A 19,487-nucleotide genomic window follows, 5' to 3' on the forward strand; every position below is an offset into this window, starting at 1 on the left:
TGCCACAGGACTCTTTTTGTAGCAATTAGGGTGAAATTCTCAGTCCCTACAATGCCTGTAAAAATTGACTTTGTATAGAAAATCAGTGCAGATTAGGAGGATGGGATGCTCCCTCCTCATTTCAACATTGAGCTGCCTCATCTTTAAACATGTTTCTTTCATCTGTCTGTCCTAACTTCCAATTTTAAAATCACACACTGCCATGGATTGGTTCTACTCTTGGGACTCTGCCACAGCACCATTCACTGTAGCGGGTGTGGATGAAGGGGGGCTCACAGTAGATGGACCAACTCTAGGGCTAGAGGGAGATCTGGCTAGTATATTGACTGCCTGAGTAGCCTTGGGGTATGAAGTAATCTGCATTGTTAGTTGCTGGACAATGGCCTCTATCTGCAGAATGGTGGAATGAATTAGTCTCTTCCTTAGACAGAGCTTCTGGTCATCTAGTACACTCTTGGGGGTCCTCTACATCCCAATCATGATAGTGAGAGAAGTAGGAAGTATTTCTTCACACAATGCACAGTCAACCTGTGGAACTCTTTGTGAGAGGATGTTGTGAAGGCCAATACTATAATGGTTAAAAAAGAACTAGAAAAATCCATGGAGCATAGGTCCATCAATGGCTATTAGCCAGAATGGGCAGGGATGGTGTCCCTAGCCTCTGTTTGCCAGAAGCTGGGAATGGGCCACACAGGATGGCTCACTTGATGATTGCCTGTTCTGTTCATTCCCTCTGGAAGCACCTGGCATTGGCCACTGTCAGAAGACAAGACACTGGGCTAGATGGATCTTTGGTCTGACCTAGTATGTATATTCTTATGTTCTCAAACATCATGACCCCATGGAAAAAATGTTGTGGAAAATACTTCCACAATTTTTGTCCACCCCTATCTGCCTGTATTAAGCAGAGTGGTCTGTAACTTGCTAGTTTTGCTTCCCAGAGGTTCATGTAACCCTTTTATTTTCCAGTCTTGATTTGCACCCCTAAGTTTTTGCTTTGAGCTTCAGACTTTGAACAAATGCCAAAGATCAAAGAGAAAGTAGCTTAGTTTCTCCCCTGTACTATGAACCCTTATTTGGTTAGAGTGAGGAGTCTCCTGGCACAGGCACTGTGTAGGGCAGCCATAAACTGCCCTAGTCAGGCCCTCTCTCAAACCCTGAGAGGGCTGAGGATGGGAGGCGTTCTGTCAGATGTGGGAGGAAATAAGGCAATAGTATTCACTGCTATGGCGATCCTATGCAGCTCTGGATGTGGAGCTGCCCTAACTTAGCGCATTGACCCGGGCTGTCTGTTATATTGGGAGCCTCTCTGGTGCCCAACAAGCCTAGAATTAAGAGAATTGCCTCCTGGAGACACAACATGCAATCTCATCCTTAGTTTTCTTCTCAAGCCGTGTCTTGGTCCAAGTCTTCAGTTTGTAATTTTAAAAGATGATGAAAGTTTTACATAGTCCACTATTAAGGTTAATACAGTTGTAGACCATCTCTATTTAGTGCATGGTTTAATATTTCAATTTTAACTCAAAGAAAAATTAATGATTTTAGTATCATACTGAAACTTTTTTTCCACAATCCAGACTAACTGAACCTTGGAGTATGCAAACATAGATTCCATGATGTTCCTTTAAGAGCCAAAGAAAGAAAATACAAAATCTAAATCATATCTATGAAAATGCTATGTCTATTGGAAAGCTAGACTTTGCCACATTATTTACATGTATTTCAGATCCCAGCAGGACTGGTTGCTAATACAAGACAAGAAGCTGACTTCTTCTTTAGAGCTGAAAGAGGTTTGAGTCTCTTTGTGTATTATGAGCTGGAAGGAAATTCCAGCTTTCTGCTGAATGGATGTTCTATGAAGCTGGTACAATCAGTGACACCACATTAAAGCAGGGAAGAAACAGACATTCAAGAGGACACCAAGCAGCATTTAAAGATTCTGAAATGCTTGTAAAATGTTCATCCTGCTAGAATAGAGTGCAAGAAATGGAATCCAATTGCTTCTCAAGGAAGTATTTATAACACTGGCTGCCTTTCCAATCAGACAGAATAACCCTTTATAAATTTACTCTCATTCTTTGATTTTTGTAGAATTTTCCAGTAGTTTTGCAAAATGCAAGCAGACAACCATCTAGCTATCAGTGTCAGTAAGAAGGTGGTGGGGGGGGAGAGTTTGAGAAATCATTTGTAATAATGTATTAGGTGCTAATTTGGGAAAACTTGCCACCTTTTCCCTCCTAAGACTGGAAAAAAAATTGATAGAATCCTCTATGGTTTGGAGATATGCTTTATTTTTTTAAGTGAAAGAAAGTTTGAGTTGTCTCTTTCCATTGCATTAAACACAAAGTAGAACTTTGTGTGGATGATAGTTTAAATTTTATACTATTGCAGGGATTATTAAACTCAAATGGAGAGTAATTGAAAATGTATCATTCTTTGAAATATACCACTTTATCCTGCTGACAGATAATTCACACCAGGCTAAAGGTATTAGGCTTAAAAAGGAAAAATGTTATTGAAGAGCAAAGGTAGGGGAAAAAAACTAAAAAAGCAATTTCCCTGATTTGCCTGCCTTTATTCAGGCAAAACTCTAGCTAAAGTAACTGAGCTCTGTTTGCACAAGTCACTCACTTCTGTACAGTTCAGGGCAGTTGCCATAGAATGGGAGAGCTGATGGCAAGGAGACAGTAGCTGTGGCTGAGGAAAGCTGTTCTTTAACAAGGTTAAACGGCTCTTACTGCCACCACTTTAACCATGTGAGTTTAGAAAGAGATGTTAACAAAAGGCATTTGAGATTTTCTCCTGTCGGATTCTCAGCACTGAATGGCTTCAGGGACTGAGAAGATAAAATTTGTCATGTGGGTGGTGATCTTCACCTAATGCAACCTAAGTGAGCAGTGCTAAGTGTAAAATGGGATTTAGTAGAACAAGTGAGATTTTTTTTAAATATAGATCACTGAGAGACACCTAAGTATCTATAAATTCAACATCTTTCTCAATGTTACTGCTGTAGCTCTTGTTCTGCTGCACGATAAAAGACCACTTTGTTCTGTATGCACAGAAACGGACATGTATATCCTTAAGAAATAGGATAGCAAACACCATATTAAATCACTGTTATGAGCAAGTCAGTTATCTAGCTTAAGGAACAATGTACAAAACAAATCTGTTGACAAAAATGTCTGTTTATTTTTCTAAGTAATTTCCCACAGCTAAGATTATTTGGGTGCGGAAGTGGAAGAAGATACTGTAATGCTTTTATTAAAGCATTTGACTTTTTTGTTTTACAAAAGCCACAAGAAAAAGCTATAACACATTCTCTGATGGGTTTATAAATGAGAACTTTATTTCAAGAAATGATAGTTCTGCTTTTAATCTCATCAGCTAATCTATGGAAGGTTTAAGTACCCAATCTAGGAATCCCTTAATTAAAGACCTTTTCATTCCTAGCCTAGCCAATGAACAACCAGTTTGTATAACTTTTTTGAGCCCTTTTAAAATGTTCTATGCAGTTTCTATAGTTTCATGGCATTCACTGCCAAGTGAGCTCACCATGATTAATGCTGTTCTATATATACATCTACTAGTGGAATTAATCATTAGGGTCTTCTTTTTTTTAAAGTGTTACCAAAATTTTATAGAGGACTGATGCATTTTTTTTCTATTTAGCTTGTACTGCTTTATGTACATTTTTGTGATACAATTTTCTATTGATATTCTTTAAAATGTTCCATAGAGCTTGCAGTAAATATTTAATGTTTTCTAAGTTTACCCCCTATTTTACAATCCTTCATTACAACATAAAATGTACCTTGATCCAACTTTATCAATCCTGTTGATAATTTCGGTGATTTAATTGTCATCCTGAAGACGTGACTAATAACATGTCAGAAGGTTAAGGGTAATATTCAATTCTTAATGCATGGTAATTTTTCCCCCTCTCTTGTTGCTGGTCACCATTTACAGAACCCAAAGGTTTTGTCTTGACTAGGGTTTAAAGGTATGTTTTTAGAAGGTGTTGCAGCTAGCACATAGTAAAAATATACACTGCCTTCTCTACACTACAGTTTTCAAATATTAGTTGGCACCTTCTAATGACTCATCTTTAAATCCTAGTTGTGACAAACCCAAGGGCATTGTCTAGACTGCAGTTTTAGATGTAATGTTAACACATGAGATTGTGTGTGCTAAAAGTCAAAACAAGGCAGACTGAGTGAAATCCTGACTGCACTGAGATCATTAGCAAAACTTCTCTTGACTTCAATGCAGCCAGGATTTTATCCACTGTAATATATGCTAAACTAGTTGAGTTTAAGGCATATATTAAGGACAATGTACATTGTCTAGACTAAACGTGAAAAGGTGTTAATTAGAATTTGCTAGCTAACAGTGCACCTTTAAATCATAGTGTGGACAAGCCCTAAATGGCCTAGATTTCAGCAGCTTCCTAGACTTCAAACTCTAGCCACAGGCCCTGCTCTTAAACAGACTCCAGAGTAAGCATTTGGGGAGCCAGTGACAGGTCCTTATGCCTGGAATTTGTATTACCAGAAATACTTCTGAACTGGCCATCCCTTCCAGGTTTTATCAGGCAGCTTTGGTACTCATAGCTTTAGCCCTGCTGATAACCTTGCAGTGTTATTATACAATGGTGAGGGGTTCTGAGCCTTTTTTTCTATATATCCTACTTGGAAAATATAATCTATGCCATAGAAAGTGTGGCCAAATACCACAATGGACACCATATAAATGACTAACAAATTATGAATTATCCACTTGAAATCATATATATATTGTCTAAATACATCAGCCCATAATACCCATCCCTTTTTTTCTCCAGTGTTGTTACTGAAACCCCTTAATGGAAGATAGCTCTGCAATGATTGTGTTTGATGGCATGACAAACAAGAAAAATGAATACTGAGCAATGAACACTATGTTCTAGTATTTGAACTGTAAGCCCTTCCTACTCATGGCACCACTAACTTTACATGTCTACTTTCCATCTGCACTTCTGGATTATTTTGAATCTGTTTCTATGGCAAAGTATAAAAATGCCTGAACATCAATGGTATTTTAAAGTATTTTTCATTCAGATGCCTGACCTTTTTGTGTGTGTGTGTGTGTGTTGAGGAGCAGAATGTTATATATGTGAGATTAGTGATCTCATAGGGTTAAAATTAACAGAGTAGTTTATAGTTATACTGCTAATAAAAAAGCATATGTTTTTAAATAGGAAGGTTTACATCTGAAGACTATGGTGCACCTTCTTTTTATTGTATGTTGTTATAGTTCAACAAAATGTGAAAGAAAAGAGCAGATGTTCCTATGCATTATTTCACAGGCTAAACTCAGACTTTTTATTTTGCATTTGTTTTGTTTTTAATTTCTCATTGAACAAACTTTTGTTTTTATAATGGTTTAAAAATAGTTCCCATCATATCATTTCTAAATATTACTCAAGTTCTGTACTGTATTTTACATAATGCTCAAAGTGAAACACACTTAAACTGTACTGGCCTGACGTGTGTAACATTTTTAATCATCCCACTCAGAGGTATCCAATTTCTTTATCATATCATTTACACAGCACACATGCAAAAAATAGTGTGTAGCTAAACATTGAACATCATATGATTATGTATTAGAACTTTGGTTTAATTGCTTTGCCACTTTGCATTAACAAGTTTAGAAGGTAGTATATCATTACTTTAATTTCCCTTTCACAAGCTAACTGCTTCAGTTAAATATGTTCTCTATCTGTACTTTAAAAACTTTTGCAGCCAGTGTATATTTCTTTACACTTGTCTACATTAAATTTTAGTGGCCAAATCTGTAAACCCAGTTATACAGAAGGATTGACATCCTTTTGTTTTTGTTTTTCTTGCTGCTTCCTATAACTTTACTGCTCATCTTAAATTTATATGATCACAAACATCTGTTGCTTAAAGTTGTTTCATCTTTTTTTGTCTCCTCAGCCATCCACTATTTGTAAATTAGGAAGTATAGAAACTTTGGTTCTAGGACCTAGTTATCTGACAAATGGTGGATAGGGTAAGGCTGGGTGGAACATATACTTCATTAAGTAGTGCCCTCATAGAGGTAAATGTTATATTATCATGCCAACAATGTACAACAGAGCTGGTTGAATACTGAATAAAATTAGTTGTCATATAATACATTTGACAAATCATGAATTATTTGGCCAAGAGTACTCAGTGAAGTTCTAGTAACTTTAACTCCATGCTCCTATGTCTCATCTTCCATTAAACTGTGTCTTAGTTGCAGATGGATGAAAAAGGGTGGAAAAAATAACTCTTCCATCAAAATCCCATGACTCCTTATCTCCACTTTTTGGGAGGTGCGGGGGGGAGCAGAAGGAGGGGCAAAGGGCTAAATTGAATCTTTTTAAGGGTTTGAAATGTAAAACTACTTTTTTTTTTAATTTATTTCCAAAACTGGCTTTAGTACCTGTTCCACTTCAGTAGGTAAACAGCTGTTCTTCCAGCATTTCTGGCTGAGACCAGAAATTTAATGCAATAAAAGAGCTTCCTTGAGATTTCAGGTCTAATTTTGCAGACTCAAAGGGCCAAACTTTCAGAGGGCCTCTTGCTGGTGCATCCTTTTATAAAAGCAGAATTTGCTTTTGTACCAACATATTGATTTTGAGCAATTACCCAATCAATTCATTTCAAATAAATTCTTCTCATACACACACTTAATACGTGACAATCAAATTATTCACCTATAGACTGGGAATGAAGAAAGAGGGAGACAACATGTTATTTCTGTTTCTAAACATTTGGGAGCTGCTCAGATACTATGGGGATGTGGACTATAAAAATTCATCTTTGTCTATCTTAAACCAATTTACTGTCCAAAACTTGCCTCTATTTGAGTGAAATAATTCTGCCTCTCTGTTACTTGATCTACACCGTTTTTTTTAAAAAAAATCAATTACAGTTTTAGACACTTTATTGACATCAATTTATTACATTCTTGTCAGGATCTCACTTGGTTGTAAATCCATTTAAATATACTTTCAAAATGTCAAATGATAGTGTTAGGTGGTAGTCTGGCTCCTTGAAGATAGTGGAACATAGGGGTCAGTTCACCCCTGGAATGTGATGTGGTCCTTTAAGTTTGTGGGAGGTCTGATGATGCAGTGCTTTAGGACTATGTTGGAAATGTAGTCCATCACTTTGGTGGTGGAGTAGGGGGAAGGAAACCATAGCTCCTGAGCCTGCTTGCAGGCTAAGGCATGCTGTGAAGAAGTGTGCGATAACAGTCAACCTGGTAAGAGCCAGCCTAGGACAAGAAGGGATGTTATGCCTCTCTGTTTTATGGAGCAGCTTGCTCTGTCTCTTTTTTGTTTTGTTTTTTGGGTTTTTGTGTGTTATCATTCTGAATTCTAAGAAATAAAGTAGTCTTATGCTGAAACTTTTCAGCAAAAGAATTTCATGGGATTTTCTAAAATTTAACTTCTCTGTGTTTATGCTGTAAACATAACACAGTATATTCAAGGACATGGAAGATTCTGGTAGAGAGGAAGTGCTCCTGGAAATAAATAGCATTTAGAAGGAAATCTCATTACTGTTTCTTTGAGGGGCCAGGAGTGGTGGGAATTGTGGAATCTGTAGATCTGTGGAAGACAATGGACAAGAAGGGGTAGGAGCAGCCCAGAGAAGTGGTAGGGAATACCACAGGACAGTCCTTGGCTGCCTAACACAGACTCCCTGGGCTGGGACCCAGAGGAGAGGGCTGGCTTGGATTCCCCTACTGCTCCCCCAGCAAGAAGGGAAGTATTGACCTCCGGACTAAAAGAAGCCAAGAATGATGAGTCCCAAATGGGGGCTGAGAGCCTGCCCCCCCCCTTTTTTTTTGGTTGGGGTGGGGGGGGAGGCTCTTCTATTAACCCAGGAAGGTAACTGAGCGGTGACCAGGCTGGAAGGCTAAGCTACAGAAGTTGGTGTGTCTTGTGGAAGCAGGAGGACTGACAAGGGGGTGCTAGAGTGGAATAACCCCCAGCAATACTGTATCCTGGCATGAGGGAGTGCTCCTGCTACTTAGAAAAGAAATGGTTTGTCTATTTTATGACGTAACAGAATGTAAAACTTTATTTTAAAAGGAAGCACACTGTTTTTAGGATATAGATATGTAAACTCTTGTGCCTTTTTAAAGGGCCTGAGTTGAATCCCTTTGAAGTCATTGGGAATTCTGCCAATGGACACTGTCTCTGGCCAAAAAATGTCTGTCTTTGCACTATACAGTTGCTGTCAAACTGTGTCATTATTTCCCAAGTTTCAGTTCAGAGAAAATCTTAATGGTCAAATTAGATGCAACCTCTGAAAAGAGTAGCCATTCAGTAGAATTATTAATCGTGTCTTCATTATAGAGTCTGTTACAATATCATACCTTTCTATTTATCTCACATTGGCATGGGAATGCCAGAGACTACATCTACGCTATGAGCTTGGCGTGTGAGCTACCTGCATGAGTATAAATGAGTAACAATAACAGCTAGCATGAATGTAAATAATGATGTAGTATGGGCAGTGGAGGCTAAGGCAAACCACCTGAGATGGTGGGTACCTACTTGGCACAGCTTAGCTGTGCTGCCACTGCCCATGCTATTGCAGCTATTCATCTGTTTATGCGCATGCTAACTCTCATTGACCTACCACAAGTGTGTGTTCATAAACAGGAGAATCACACCTCTAGCTAATAGTATAGTCATAGCCGGAGACTTGGGGTATCGTTGGCAGTACCAACTAGAAGCTTGGACACACTGAAAATGAGTTCATGTAAATACCTAGCTAGATTTTAAGGTACTGTACTAAAACAGAATTTTCACAGACAAGCAGAACACAGGGCTGTTTTACCAATGGGATGATTTGGGAATGTCTGAACAGTTTACTAACTCTGTGAGATTATGAACCCTATGTAACTTTTTCAGGCTGTAAACTCTGTGAAATCATTTGCCTTCTCTGTGTTCTGTTTGCCTCCATGTTGGCCTGAAGCCCAACACGCAGAGATACAAGGCTGACAGTCCATACAAGGCTGACAGTCCCAGGGGAACTGGTTTAACAGGGGGAGCAGGGCCGGCCCACAACATTTTGGCACCTGAGGCAGGGAGCTCAAATGATGCCCCCATGCTCCCTTGCTTGGGCCAAAACTTTGAAAGGTCTCAATTCTGCCTTCTTCCTGTTCTACCTGAAGGTCCACAGTCTGGGCCAGCTCATGGCCTTTTGAGATGGTCGCAAGGCCGACCAGCTTCTCCTGTGTCATTGTGGAGCGTAGATGTGTTTTTATTAACTTCAGCTTGGAGAAGCTGCATTCTCCACTGGCAACTGTTACAGGAAGTGTTAGAAGTATGCGCAGAGCAACAAAAGCATTTGGAAAGAGGGTGGTAATCTTATTTGTGCACATATATTCCAGAACAGCCTTTGGAGTTGATCCTGCTGAAATGTATCTTGAAAGGGCTTTCAGTTCATCACCTAAATCACTCGCATCAATATCGTGCATGTCATCATGTGTCAACTTCTGTGCACTCTTCAGAATGTTTTGAAATCCCTCATCTGACCAGTCAGACTGTAGGTATGACTCTGCTTTGTTCAGTTGTTCAATTGCTCCAGATATATCAAGGTCAACACATAGGAGTCTCTTGCTTACAATATTTAGTTCAAACAGTATGTCATGCCACAACACTAAGCCACACAGAAATTTGAAGTTATGTACGTTTCTGGTGATTCCATTTCCCTCTGCCACTGTTCTCCCACGAACAGTTTCTGTCATAGCATTATCCTCCATAATGGCAACCATGGCATCATCTATTTTACCAATTTGGTGTTTGATAGGCTTTATCGCCACCACTCGACTTTCCACTCATGTAGCACTCAGTGGTTTCAGTGTCAGAGAGGATGTTCCCAGATGTTGCTTCAAAATTTGCCGTCCATGAGTTGACGCAGAGAAAAGAAGCACATTTGTCATACCAGCTCCTGTAATATCATCAATGTCAATAAATTCTAGAAAATGCTCTCTGACCATCACCATTGCAGGGACATTTTTCACTAGATTCTGTTGTTGTTACAAAACGCACCATTAGTCATTTGTTCTGTATGGCTGATGTCAGGTGTGCAGTCCAGAATAATAGAGTAATATCTTGCTGACTTCAGATCTGCCACAATCTTCTGTTTGACTTTTGTTGCCTGTAACTGTATGATCTCATTTTGAATTGTTTTTCCAAGGGAGTGGTGTGTGTACATTTCTTGGGTGGTGACTCTTCTTAGATGCTCCTGGAGTACAGCATCAAACTCAGCCATCAGCTCCACAATTTTAAGGATGTTTCCATTGTTTGGCACATACAGCTGATCTGAAGTGCCACACAGTGCTAGGTTTTGGGTAGCAAGCATTCTCACAATGGCAATGAGCCTTTTCAGAACATTTTGCCAGAAGAGAGACTCTGATGCAATCTTCTCTTGATGCTGATCATCTATGGTGGCCTTTAACCTTAGTCTTATCTCAAGTTCTTTCCACCTATGGAATGCTCTGTGGTGATTTAATGCCTTCTCATGGCATGCCAGATTTCTAGCCAGATTTTTCCAGTCCTTTATTCCTGTAGAACCCAATGTGGCTGGAACATTAGACTGAGTTTGCAATAAAAACGGTATGCAGCATTCTGGGTTTTTGAGTACATAAGCCATTGCCTCTCCACTTCGTCACCATTGGGGATTTCACGCCAGTAATATGTTGGATGGAAACTTCCATTTTCATTTTCTTTGGGGAACATGAAGTTTTTCACTTGCTGTGGCCCATGCAGTACAAGGAAGTCCCTCAGGCTACTGCTCAAGTGAGTTTACAGTCCTAGATCATCTAGACTTAAGGAACTAAACTCAGCAGCATCCGTTTCTTGCGCCTCCACCACACTCTTCTCTGATCTACACTTTTCTTTAGAAAGGTGCATGGTTACATCCATCTGAGATCAAAATGTGGATGCTGCAGTAGCTGCCAGGTCACCTGCACTCTGACTAACTGGAAGATCAGGCATCTCCTCACCACTCACATCCTCAAAAACTGTGGCCCGAAGGCTCACCGTGACCATTTGTGTCTCTGTATCTCAGGAGAGCTCCTTCCTGCTTAGATAGAAAAGCTTCCTTTGCTTTCTTTCTTTTTCTGAATGCTACCCCAGAGGGTCGTTTTCTTCTTTTACTCATGACTGCAGTTCTGTGCCAGCTATCATGGCTCTCAACACTCCATTGAAGGGGACAAATAAGCAGGCTGGTAGCAGGGCCTGAGTGAGGGAAGATATCAGCATTTTAAGGGCCTAATTGGCTCCTACTACTTCAGTTGACTGCCTGTTCTCCTCAAGTGGTTTCAGGAAAGCAGCAGGAAACAGGAAGCTCCCTAAGAAGCTGGTGTTAGAGAGATGCATAAGAGGCTTCACCTCCTCTCTCTCCCTGCAGCTCCTGCTGCTTTCTGTTATTCCCTCTCACCTTTTTCTCCTGCCTGCCTGTTATGTCTCTTGTGCCCTCCTTCCTCCAGCACAGCACTCCACCATCTCTGTGCATCTAGAGCAGAGAGAATACATATGCACCAGCAGCAGACACAATTTTCTACACTCTGGGTCCTAGTAGTGTGTCCCTCCCCCCACCCCCACAGTCTGGCCCCTGAGGAGGCCGCCTCAGTTCATCTCATGGTAAGACCAGTCCTGAGTGGGAGGTCAACTTGGCAGTGAATTCAGTTAGCTAGGGTTTGTGCTCATGTAGGGTAGCTGGCATAAATACTGACAGAAAGGCTAAGAGGTTTTAAAAGAGTAGTAGCTGTTCTGCTCAGGGCCATTTTGTTGATTCCATGAGGGAGAGACCCCCAGCATGTAGCAGTGTCATTGGGTAGGGGGAGCATGCCCATTTTTCTGAGCCCAGATAGCCCCCAAATCTCTAGACAATCTGAGACACTCTGACCCCAGCCCAAAGAAAGTCAAGAACTGGTGAGGAAACTGAGGTAGGAACATAATACCTCTGTTTTGATTGGCTCCTATTATTAAAATTGCCAAGCTCTTTGCCAGCAGCAAAGACCACTTCAACTTTTCACATTCAGCTGAAGCTGTACTCACTCATACTTTGTGATTAAGTGTAAAACAGTTTTCAGGTGTTAAACTCTGTGGAATATGTCTGTGTGTAAATGCTTCACAAATGCCCCCGAGAGACTTAACTGTAACCCACATGCTTCACACTTTCAGGGTGGAGATCTGAGAGAAGGGGGTGTTTAAGTAACTGGGATGTCTCTGGGGTCAGTGGTGGTCCTTGGGCAGGTGAGCTGAGGAGCTCCATTTCTGAGAAGAGGTAGCAAATGGAGATTCAGTGCTCAGGGAATGTTCCAGAGAGGTTAATAGAGGAAACAGTGCTGCACTGTGCTTAAGCTCCAGAAGCTCAATATTTCAATGATTTAGGGACACGGAGGCTTTCATTCCCCTAGGTCCTCGTGAGTGGCTGGAAGTGGGTGCTCACTAGTATCTGTGAGAACCAATATACTTTGGAATGAACTGTGCAGTTTTGCCTTGCTTGTTTGTTTAGGCATTTCCCTGTATTGTGACTGGTTACAGGTGTCTGATATGGCTAACTGTAGGTTCTCTCAATATCACTCTATAATCTCTATACTTTGATTGTATAATCAGACAATACCTCTGTTCTGATTGGCTCCCATTATTAAAATTGCCACACTCTTTGCCAGCAACAAAAAGAATAGGAGTACTTGTGGCACCTTAAAGACTAACAAATTTATTNGATATATGCATCAGAAGAAGTGGGCTGTAGTCCACGAAAGCTTATGCTCTAATAAATTTGTTAGTCTCTAAGGTGCCACAAGTACTCCTGTTCTTCTTTTTGCGGATACAGACTAACTGCGGCTACTCTGAAACTTGCCAGCAACAAAGACCACTTCAACTTTTCACTTTCAGCTGAAGCAAAAAAAAAAAAAAAAAGGGGTCTCCTCTCAAAAAGAAAAAAAAATGGGGATTCCACGTTAAGAAAAGAGAATAAACCCATCTCACCATTCCCAGAGGCTACCAAGGTCCTGGTTAGTAAAATAACTGTCATTACTATGTTGTATTTGTTTTTACATTCAGGTAATTCCAGCTCAGATTTCACATTGGTGGGGTGGGGATAAAATAACCAATCCCCTTTCAGGGCTCTCATTCACAATTGTAGTCTTTGCCCTGGTTGCTAGGCACATCCCCAGGAGTGCACATTGCCACAAAATAGTAGGTGCTATGGACTGCAAACAGAGGCAGGCAGGCACATATAACAGTGCAGCCTATGTCATGCTCATGCACGCCAGCCCTCTGGCACCTTAGACACAGTCCACCTGGGGCAGTGCTGCTCCAAACCAACTCCATAGGGAGTCTGAGGCTAAACATCACCAAATATCTCTATGTGGACAAATATCTGTCAATTGCAGTTGTGCTGGAGAGGAAGACCTTGTTAAATTATAGGGAGAGAAGTGCAGAGACGATAAGAGGGAGGAAAATGAGTAGGGGAAGAGAAGGACATGCTTAAGTGTTTTGCAGAATCAGGGCCATTATGATTTGTCGGGGAGGAGAGGACCAAAGGGGGGTTTTAACCTTAAAAATAAATATATTTTCAGTAGTTTGAAAGCCTGCATTTTGTAGGGCTTTTTCTTTTGTTTAGGATTAGCAGTTAAAAAAAAAAAAAGTGTTAGCAATACCACAAGGAATAATATTAGTAAATCAAGAGTGCTTGATAATAAACTAGCCTAACAGATTCCTTGCCCAGCACAGAGCTTGCTGACTATAACCCCATAACCTCCGGGTGGCATTTGTAGCATAGGATTTTTCAGATGTTTGGTATGGAATAATTTCAGACTCTCCGTAAATTGTTTTAAAAAAGTAAGACGTTAACACTTAATTTACAGTCATACATATACAGTATCTATTCCTTTAACACTTGCAGACACCCAGATGTAATTTAGGTCAAAAGGTGGAATCACTTTCAACTGCTGAGAAACTTTCTTATGCTATATGCACAATACATTATCAGTCCTGGAGAGTATATTTATGTATAGTCAATAACACACACAAATGGATAAAATCTGTTTTTATAGGACTCCCCTTTTAGGTCCCAATTCAGCAAAACATGTGTAAGTGGTTAAGTCCCATTGAAGTCAATGTGGGTGAAATCTTACTCCACGGCTAACTCCTTTGGCTTCAATATAACTAGCCATATAAGTGAGGTAGCAGGATTTGGCCCCAACGTAGTAAACTAAACAGATTTGTTTTTCCTGTATTTCTTCAAGATCAGAATGCAAACTATCGCTGTTTTTAAAGTCAATGAACAAAAGTATGGAAGACTTGGTTTTCAGGTTGTAAGAGGATGTTATAAACACTAGAAATTTTAAAAATATGCATGCTGAAAAATATTTTTTGACAAAGTCCATTTGATGCTTCACTGGAATCAATCTGTTGGGGAATCCTATTGAATATAGCTTCCAATAGATTTCTATTATAATCACTTGGAGCCAGTCATGTCACAGGGAAACCTCTATTGTACCAAGGTTTGTAATATTAGTTCTAAATATGAGTTCAGAATGTTTTCACATAGACTTCTATTGAAGGCTGATCTCAGTGGAGCAGCCAGCTCATGTTAGGCTTTGTCATAAAACACCGCTGAGTTCAGATCAGGTTTCAAAAAGAAAAAAAATCTACAATTTTGTATCAATTTTTAAACAGCTCCAGATGTGAACTCAAAGGCTCCTGAATTCAATTAGGGAATTTTGTAACATGTAAGATTATTGGAAGGAATGTGTGAGAAAACAACCAATCTTAAGGGACTATTGGAAAACATCAATCGAAAATGAATTACTGGTTTGTAAACATGCATATTTACATTAGTTCCTGATTCTAAGCATTACATACATTGAAACAAGGAAAAGAAACATACCAAATGACCATCTGCATGTAAATAAAAACCTACCCACTGCAACCTGAATTGTGAATATAAATACACTCAGTGAGCAAGTTAGACCCAAAATATTCAGCAAATAACTGATTATTTAGTAAATTTGAGAAATTCACAAGACAATTCAGGGAACAAACATAAAGTAAGTTATTCTCTACAAATTCTTTGAGATCCACTATTGGTACAAAAAGTTAAAACCACTAATATTCTGATTCTTGCATTAGTGAATGCAATTCAAAAGTCTCGAGTCAGGAAAGCATGCCTTTTCAGGAACAGCGTTTGAGCAGATGCTTCAGTTCTGCTGAGCTCAGTGAGACTTTAACACATGCTTGAAGTTAAGCATAAGCTTAAGTGTTGTCATGAGCAGTGATGCACTTAAGCATATGTTTTAAGTACTTTCATGACTTGGACCTAAAGTGAGTAAGGTTTGCAGAATTGGGCCTTATATTTTGCTTTTTAAACAAATTAGGAATAGAGCTCTGAATAATTTATAATGATGGGACTACACGTTTAAGTAAAAGCTATTCAATGTGAATAAAGGTTGCAGAATAAGTCCCTAAAGGAAAACAAAATATGATATTATAGAACCACTCAGGCAAACTATAAATAATTTGATCAAAACCCAATTAAGTTGTCACATTATCTTTCCATTATTTCTTTTCTCATTATTGATGATGTCCGAGGTTTCAGCTTGCAGATAGCTTTCTCCTTTCTTATTAGACTTATTTACATAATGAAAACAGCAGCTAATATCACTATCACAGTTGAGTGGTAAATTATGACGACACAGACATAATTATGAAGCTACTGAAAGCCTGATTCTGCTACCTTTTCTCACAATGACCCAGATCAGTCCTCATGGATTGCACTGGTGTACATGAGAAGTAGAGAACCAGGCTTGGTATGAGTGAGGGTTGAAGAATTTGATCCTCGGGGATATTCTCAATCAATGAGTCAGATTTCAGTGGTTCAGGAGCCAAATTAGCAATCAACATTACCCAAAAGAGCCACAGTAGTGTGAATTCGTTGTCACATTTACTATTTTATTTATATAATTCTCACAGCAAAATGACTGACCAAGTATTATTATTTTATCAATAAGTGGTTAATAACTGATTGGTTAATAATTAAATCACACCATTTTAATATCATTGCGCTGCAAAGAGCTGCCGGAGACACATTAAAGAGCCGCTTGTGAGTCTCAATCTGAGTATCACTTGTTTTAAATGCATCTGCGATATCATAACATACCACTAACATGATTTTGTGACTCTTACTGCACTGGAATAATTTACATGAGCTGCCCCAAAGGATTCAGTTGGACTACTTGTACAAGTAAGTGCTATACAGCTCAAAGGGGGGGGAGGAGCTTGGAAGAACCAGTCTCTCTATTTTATGTTATGAGTAAAGTTTGAAAGAATGCAATTTTCATTTTTCATTTCTGACCTGGGAAGAGTAAATGGCTGTCTTTTATTTGTTGATTATGTACAATAGATGATGAATCTGGCACAAAGCCCATGAATATTACTGAGGTAAAGGAAGAACAGCTGGGTGCTGGGAATGTAGGAGAATGTCACTCTTCTGTAATCCTTTAGCTGTGTAGGAGGAGTTTACAGTATAGTCATTTCATACATGTCCAAATACAAAGTACATCCAAATGCATGGGTGTGTACTGAAACTACAAACAAGAGCGTGTGTGTGTGACACCCAGCTTCAGTAATACACACAAGTAACTCACAACTGTAAGAGACCAAAGATTTGTCCCCTTTTTTCCTCAATAATGCCACTACTATAATGTGCTAATGGTTTGTTATGACAGCAGTTAGTCAGAATATCCATGCAAACAGCTGTGTAGCTCAGCATCCCAAGCTACATTAAGAACAAATATCTATCTGTGAATAACGATGACAGAAAAATCAATGTGGAAGTGAGCAGCGGGCTTTGCAAGGAGGGGAGCTCCCTTCCTCCCAGTACACTGCATCATGGCAATTGCCTCTGGTGACGAGAGGGGCAGAGAAGCACTTACAGCAGCACTACCAGTTTGTTCTTAGCATACTGGGAGAAGTAACGGAATTTAATCTCCCCCAACCTCTGGGGAAACCTAAGAGCCCCAGGCTCTGTTGCTTAATGATGGTGCAACTCCAACATTGGAGAGAGATTTTTTTTTCAATACATAAAGATCCACTATATAGTCTGAATGACTCATTTTTAGATTAAGAAAAGCAACCAAATGAGAGAAAATGAATGTGTAAAAGTCCCCACAAGACTAAGGCTTGGGCTACACTGGGGGGGAGGAGGGTTCGAACTAAGATACGCAACTTCAGCTACGCTATTTGCGTAGCTGAAGTCTAAGTATCTTAGTTCGACTTACCTGGCTGCCCTCACGATGGCGAGTCGACCACCGCGGCTCCCCCGTCGACTCCGCTTACTCCTCCTGCCGCGATGGAGTACAGGCGTCGATTCGGGGACCAATTTATCACGTCTAGACGAGAGGAGATAAATCGATCCCTGATACATCAAACACTACCCGCCGATCCACCAGGTAGTATAGACGTACCCTAAGTGTGTGAGATTCACACTAAGGGACTCATGGAACTGAATCTGCTCACCACAAAAAAAGGTCTTGCTGCAGAGAGAGAGACAGACTCCTTATCAGTGGAAAGGTACAGTATGCAGGAAAACATTGTCATAGTTTCAGGGTAACCGCACCTGTTTTCCTCACCCATGTGGTCCATTCCAGGAGTGCCTCAAGCCATCACCTGTGTCTGGGCAGGGGACCTTATCCCAGTCCTTTCTGAACAGGGGGCTTTAAGGCACTACAGCTCTCTGTCTTACACTGTGATATATATCTAGCAAGCCAGTCTGCCTAAAGGCCAGTGCCTGTACTTTGCTTTGTCTGAGGACTATGGACAGTGTATTGCCAGCAGTTGCAAGTTACCACACAGATCCTTCTAAGCAAGTACATATATTCTTGAGATAAAAGCACTACAGGGAAAACATAATAAAACAAGAAACAGATTTAAATACACACTAAACACACCATGTTTATGGTGTCTTATGGGGCCCTACAATGCTAATGTTCTTCCATCCCTTCCACAAGAGTTGGAATTACATTTATTCTTTGAAACAACTGTGGGGAACTGCTGTAGAAAAAAAGCTGCTTATCTGCTTTTGCTGTTAGTGATGGCAGAGTCTAGTTTCTGATGAAATACTGCTTGGCTCTGCCTTACTTCAGTGACTAGCTGTATGCAAAATGCAGGACCCATTAACCTTGATTAACTTGATACAAGTTAGTCCAGATTTTTCGCTGCTTTGCTGCTTGTGTAGTCATGATTGTGCACAGTGCATGTGAAATGCTACCGGATCCGGATGGTTGCATTTTATCCCTATGTGCACAAATGTATGTGGTGAATCAGGTTCATTACTACTAAATACAATGGGAGCAGGTCTTTCATAGAAACCAGGCTGGAAGGTCCATGTAACTTGCTGCAACCCCAGCCACCAATGTTTTTCATATTGTACTTAGTTTTTGATTTGAAATATTCACTAACTGAGTCTATGTTTGTGATGCACCAGGCAAATTCGTAATGACATAAGGAAAGAGGGGAAAATACTGGTTTGGAATTGGATCTTCCTCCACTCCTTCTCTTGGGAAACCCCTTTAGGCCGGACCCTAATTGAAAGACCAGAATCATTTAGCAAAAAATCACCAGAGAAAGAAATGCCCCAGAAATTATACTGCTACTACTACATTCATTGGCTTCACACTCATTAACATCAGTGAATGTGGGGGCTGGACACAGAAATTGGGCTGCTCTAAACATCCTTAAGAAGATGCAATGTAGTGGTAATTATTTTGTGTGGTGATTGCTTTCTAAAGAAATTAAATCACCTACTTTATAAGGTAACAAATGTGACCACATAATTCATAGATTCAAAGGCCAGAAGGGACCATTGTGATCATCTTGTCTGACCTCTTATATAACAAAGGCCACAGAACTTCCCCAAAATAATTCCTTTTGAACTAGAGTCTCTCTCTTGGAAAAACATCCAGTCTTGATTTAAAAATTGCTTGTGAGGGAGAATCCACCTAAATCCCTGGTAAATTGTTCCAATGGTCAATTACCCTCACTGTTAAATTATGCTTTATTTGCAATCTGAATTTGTCTAGCTTCAACTTCCAACTGCTGGAACTTGTTGTATCTTTGTCCTCTAGGCTGAAGAGCCCATTAGCAAATATTTGTTTTCCGTGGAAGTGCTTAGGGTGCAACCACACAGGTGCTTAAGTCCCATTTTTAAGCACCATTGCAATCCAAAAAACTCCTGTTTGGCTATTGCCTTACCCTGTAGGCACCTAAAACTTTTGCTTCTGGGCATGTGCATTGAACTCCTTCTCTAAATGTCCAAGCATCTTGCTCTTAGAACCCCATAGAGATTCACAAACCAGGAAAGTCCAAATCAGGCCACTTTGGTTACACAAAACAGCTGGGGGCGGGGGCGACCTCCCTTATAGCC

Source organism: Trachemys scripta, chromosome 6 (assembly GCF_013100865.1).
Source record: "Trachemys scripta elegans isolate TJP31775 chromosome 6, CAS_Tse_1.0, whole genome shotgun sequence".
NCBI classification, from domain to species: domain Eukaryota; kingdom Metazoa; phylum Chordata; order Testudines; family Emydidae; genus Trachemys; species Trachemys scripta.